This window comes from Symphalangus syndactylus, chromosome 6 (assembly GCF_028878055.3).
Source record: "Symphalangus syndactylus isolate Jambi chromosome 6, NHGRI_mSymSyn1-v2.1_pri, whole genome shotgun sequence".
Lineage (NCBI taxonomy): Eukaryota > Metazoa > Chordata > Mammalia > Primates > Hylobatidae > Symphalangus > Symphalangus syndactylus.
The window spans coordinates 139114155-139120314 of record NC_072428.2 but is presented as its reverse complement, the minus strand read 5'-3'; positions in this window follow the sequence as shown (position 1 = coordinate 139120314).

Below are 6160 nucleotides of genomic sequence, written 5' to 3'. Positions count from 1 at the left end.
TGGGGGAAGGAACCGCACTGGAAAGTGCGAAACCTCGCGAGGGAAAGCTGCGTGGGGAACGGGGGCGGCCCTCGCCAGGGCTCCAGTCCGGACCGAGACTCTGTTGCAGCGCCTCCCACGCACCACAGAACTGAGTTGGAGAAAGTAAAAAGGATACGTGTGTACCCAGGGAGAAGCCAGGGAAACTTAGATGAACGATTTAAAGTCTCTTTTAAATTTGACAGAACAAACGTGAAGATTGTAGGATTTTTTTTTTTTTTCCTAAGCCTGCCCTCCCCTCCTGGGGACTCTGGGGTCTCTTCCTCCTCCCGGGCCCGCCTGGTGAAAGTCCTCAGCCACCCACGAGGACTCTTCTATAGCTTTGGTCCAGGCTGAGATCACAGCAAGTGTGAATCAGTCCATCCCTCATTTAGGCCCCGAGGCATCTTGAATAAACCGCAGGACCCATTTTCCTCGGCCTGTGCTGAGGCATATTGAACTAAATGTGCTGTATGCAGTTGAAGCTTTGTTTTCTGTCTTTTCTGCATTTCCCACTCATCTCACAGTCTGTGTCCAACAAGCTGGCAAACTCTTCCCGCTAGAAATCTGCAGTTTTGTTTCTTTCTGTGTTTGGGTTTGTTTGGGGTTTTTTGGTTTTGGTTTTTAGTTTTTTCTTTTTTGGGGGGGGGAGGGTGAGAGGTTATTTTTACAAATATTTGAGCCAAGCAAAAGCGTGGTCAACTATCAGAAAAAACACAAACTGATACCCTAAGTAAGGTGCACCCCTAGAATTTGCGGAAAGGTTAGGACGTGTTACTTTAAGGTAACAAATCAAATAAATATTTGGCATTATTCATTTTGGAAATTCTTGTTGAACTATCCCAACCTAAGACACAAACTGCAAATATGCACTAAAGACATTAAGAGCATCCCTAGGATCTTATCAGGGATCAGTCCAATCTATTCAGGATTATAAAATACCTGTAAATGGTGACATTATAGAATAACAGTTAAGGCCCAGTGCAAACAGAAAGGGTCAGGAAAATGGGCCAGGAGCCATGGCTCATGCCTGTAATCCCAGCACTTTGGGAGGCTGAGGCAGATGGATCATCTCAGGTCAGGAGTTTGAGACCAGCCTGGCCAACATGATGAAACCCCATCTCTACTAAGAATACAAAAAATTAGCTGGGTGTGGTGGTGAGGTACTCTGGAGGCTGAGGCAGGATAATCGCTTGAATCCAGGAGGCAGAGGTTGCAGTGAGCCGAGATCATGCCATTGCACTCCAGCCTGGGCAACAAGAGCAAAACCCCATCTCAAAAAAAAGAAAAGAAAGAAAGGGTCAGGAAAATGGGCTGGAGACAAAAATGTTAGGATTTAATGAGCTCTTGAGGAGAGAGTGCTATAATGTTTGACAGCTAGTCTTCGTTTTTTAGAAAAAAAGTTTCTCTAAGTCAGTGGTACTCGAACTTGAGTGTGCATCATCTTCACTGAGGGTTCTTGTTAAAAATACAGGATGCTAGGCACAAACCTCAACATTTCTAGGTCTGAAGCAGGAGGGGATGAAAGTGATGCGAATTTGCAATTCTAACTAGTTTCCAAGAAATGCTGATTCTATTGGTCTGGTGATCACAGTTCAAAAACTTTGGCACTGTTTATCAGGGTCCCACAGCTACCTCCCATTCCCATGCTTAGATTTTATAAATATATTTAATTAAACGAACACTTTGCACCATAATGTGGTTTCTGAGCAGACCAGCCGGGGTGTCAAGCCAGCTCTGATATAAATTAAAATTACATGGTGGCTTTTTTTTTTTTTTAAGACGGAGTTTCACTCTTGTTGCCCAAGGTGAAGTGCAATGGCACGATCTCGGCTCACTGCAACCTCTGCCTCCCAGGTTCAAGCGATTCTCCTGCCTCAGCCTCCCAAGTAGCTGGGATTACAGGTGCCTGCCACCAGGCCAGGCTAATTTTTAGTATTTTTAGTAGAGATGGGGTTTCACCATGTTGGCCAGGCTGGTCTCAAACTCCTGACCTCAGGCGATCCACCCACCTCGGCCTCCAAAAGTGCTGGGATTACAGGCATGAGCCACCACGCTCAGCCTACATTCATCTTTGTTAATCTGTCTCTTGTGAGTTTGCTTTTTTGGGGATCAGATTTCCAGGACCTGATTATCTCTGGGTGAACTGACAACATCCAGCGGAGGCCCAATCCGTGGACTAACAAGGGTGACTCCACCTGCAGAAGGTAGGGTTGTCACAATTTGAGGGCCACCAAAGTAGTACCTAGGGTCACTCGAGAGGTCAGCACACTCAAGTGCCATTGTCCCCACCAGAACATCCTCAGCCAAGAGATAGGGGCAGGTCGGAGACAGAATTCCTGTGGCTCCCTCATCCTCCAAGCCAGGAATGTAATTTAGATTAGGAGGTGGGCCCACACAGAATTATAAAGATGTTAGGAACGGAAGCATTAGTAGAGGGAGACCAGAAGTACAACCAAATCCCCCTTCCTCCATAGAAGCCTTCCCTATTTCAGACAACACCCAGCTCCCTATCCTGTGAACACGCATTATACTTTCTCATTCAGCAAACATTTGCTGAGCACCTATGTGCCGAGCACCTGTGCTGAGAGCTGTGGAGGCTGATAGGAGTAAGACATAGTCCCTCCTGGGGCCAGGCGCGGTGGCTCACACCTGTAATCCCAGCACTTTGGGAGGCCAAGGCAGGTGGATCACAAGGTCAGGAGATCGAGACCATCCTGGCTAACACGGTGAAACCCCGTCTCTACAAAAAATTAGCCAGGCGTGGTGGCAGGCGCCTGTAGTCCCAGCTACTTGGGAGGCTGAGGCAAGAGAATGGCCTGAACCTAGGAGGCGGAGGTTGCAGTAAGCCGAGATGGCGCCACTGCACTCCAGCCTGGGCGACAGAGCAAGACTCCATCTCAAAAGAAAAAAAACAAACACACACACACACATGGTCCCTCCTTCCCCACAGCATCACAGCCTGTGACTGTTTCTTGGTCTTATCTATTGCTCCCTTCCCACTGCAGCTGCACCCAATCAGGTAGGCCCTCACTGGCTCTTCCTTGATCTCACTTGAAACATTCTAACATATCCCAAACCTCACACCCCCAAAAAAGCACAGTATAATCCTTATTAGCATTCCCAAATCACAGCTAGAATTGTCACTTTTGCTCAAAATTCTTTAGCTCCCCATTATCAACCGAATAAAATCCAGACTCCTTGAAGCCTGACCCAACTCTAACACCCACTACTCTCCTTCTCACACTCCACCCTCCCGAAATTGGATGAACCCCTCTTCTGTACATGTCCCATGATGTCTCCTGACTTGCTCATGTCACCTCCATTTAGAATGTCCTTCCTCCCATCCTTAAAAGGCCAGTTCAAATACCACCTATCACAAAGTCTTCCCCAGTGTCTCACATCTAAAATAATAGTTCTCTGAATGCTTACAGCCTTTTACCCTCACTTATCTGAAGACATTACTATTCTATCTTATATCCCCTTAGCAGCCTGTAAGTCCAAGAGCAAGATTTATCCCTGTACCCCTCTGTAGAATTCTGCACAGGGAGGATACTCAGATATTTGTGAGTGAACAAACTCTAAGGCAGAATGGAATACTGTCCTCACCTGGGAAAAGGCTGTGCAAAGGTGCAGTAAAGGAAGAAAACTGATTTTGAAAGAACGTAAACTCAATAAGGGCAAAGATCTTCATTTTGTTCATTGATGTGTATTTAAAATAGTGTCTAGATAACAGGGACTCAATATGTATTTGTTCAATGAAAGAAATAGATGAGGGAAGCTTTCACAGAAGGGACTTATAAACCAAAACAGTGAAAAATAGTGTTTGGTTCAGAGAAGGACACTGCAGAGAGAGGGAGAGAGCATGGCTTATTCAGTAAGACAGGAGCCAGACGTGGTGGTTCACAGCTGTAATCCCAGCACTTTGGGAGGCTGAGGCAGGAGGATCGCTTGAGCCCAGGAGTTCAAGATCAGCCTGGGCAACATAGTGGGACCCTGTCTCTACAAAAGGTACAAAAATCAGCTGGGTGTGGTTGGTGCACACCTGTAGTCCCAGCTACTTGGGAGGCTGTGATGGGAGGGTCCACTGAGCCCAAGAGGTCAAGGCTGCAGTGAGCTGTGATGGCACACGCAGCCTGGGCAACAGAGACCCTGTCTCAAAAATTTTTTTAAAAAAATGAATGAATGAATGAATGACAGGAAGCCCAGTGTGGCAGCAGCATAGAGTAAAAAGAGAAAAAATGCAGGGTGATGCAGGTTGTCAGAGTCTTGAGTTCTATACTAAAAAGATTGCTCATTATCAGTAGCTGCTGAAAGCCATTGCAAGGTTTTGAGGAAAGTCTACATCCAGTTGTGTGCAAGGACATTAACTCTGGAATCAAAAATGATGTGACTAAGAGCAGCAGACCTACTGGTTACTGAAAAATTTGGGTGAATGATGACTAGGACCTTAACTGTGGGAACAGGAAGGATAAAAAAGGCAGGATAGATGAGTCACTAACATTTGGCATTTAATTCTTCCCTGCTGACTTCAATCTTTCTAACTTGATCATCTCTGTCCTTCTTACAGTCCATTTCCTGTTTTCTCCTCAGCACCTGGCAGAACAGGCTTTCAGTGGAAGTTGGCAGAAGCAGACAGGAGGCAAATCTTTTGCATACCGTAAGAGAGTGCCTCTGCATGCACGGAATCACCTGGAGAGCTTGCTGAGATGCAGGTTCTGATTCGGGGGTCTAGGTGGAGCCTGAGTCTGCACCATTTCACACTCCTAGGGGATGCTGCTGCTGCCAGCAGAGAGCCCACACTTCAGGACATAGAATCCAGCTTTGACACTGAGTTCTTAACTGCAGAAGCACCACCACCCCACAGCCAAGTTTGTGGCTCTGAAGCAAGATGCTCTGGGTTTCCATCACCTCTGCCATCTTACTTCACTTCTCAGGCCTCCTCCCACATCTCATATGGAAAACTAGGTAAAATCATACTCACCACCCAAAACTATGAGGATTTGTTTTCATGGAAATAAATAGTGCCTAGCACACAAGTATTCAACAAGTGTCAGCAGGAGTCCAATTGCTTGATACAATTATTTCCCAGCCTCAAGGAAAACTTAATTTTATTGGAGAAGTAGGACCATATTCTGTGCTTCGCTTTTCCCCACAACACAAGGCCCAAGGCTGGTCACATTAAAACGCTCAACAATTGGGAAGTAAGAGTAACTAAGGACAGGACAGAAGGGGTGTCTATAAGGCAAAGGCTTGAGGGTAAGAAAAGACTGCAGAAGAAACCTAGGAAAGAAACTCCAAAGGTTTTCCTGACGAAGCTACTACTGACCTCACACAGTGCCAGCCCTACATGGATTCCCTCCATGTTCAGTTTCTGTAACAAGACAATCCCATACCTTATAGCAGGGGGCCTCAACCCCTGGGCTGTGGATCAGTACTGGTCCATGGCCTGTTAGGAACCAGGCCACGCAGCAGGTGAGCTCTGCCTCCTGTCAGATCAGTGGCGCCATTAGATTCTCATAGAATGAACCCTAATGTGAACTGTGCATGCGAGGGATCTAGGTTGTGCGCTCCTTATGAGAATCTAATGCCTGATGATCTGAGGTGGAAGTTTCATTCCAAAACCATCCCATCCCCCACCACTGTCTGTGGAAAACCTGTCTTCCACGAAACCAGTCCTGGTGCCAAAAAGGTTGGGGACCTCTGCCTTATAGCAACCCAAGTTTCCTTCTATCTATTTGTTCCATCTCCCCATGGAAAACTGTAATGTCTTTAACATGTCTCCTTTGGTACTAAGTGTTCTTACAAAATGTTTTGTGTACATGCATTTTTAATTTATATAAATGGTGTTACATTATAGATCTCAATTTCTTACCTTTTCCCCTCAGCATTGTGTTTAAGATGGATCCAGATGGCTACGCATATATCTAAGCCAATGCTTATAACAGCTGCCTGGCACTCCCTGGGGGTACCCACATTTCACCTACTCTTTCTACCTCCCAATAGCCATCACTCAGACTGTCTCCAGCTCTCCACCATCGTAAGTACAGTCCCCTGAATATTTTCACCCATGCCACATCTTGTCTTCTGTCCTAGGTTTAAGTAAAAGTGCAGGTTAGGCTGTGCCATCAGTCTTTCCCTG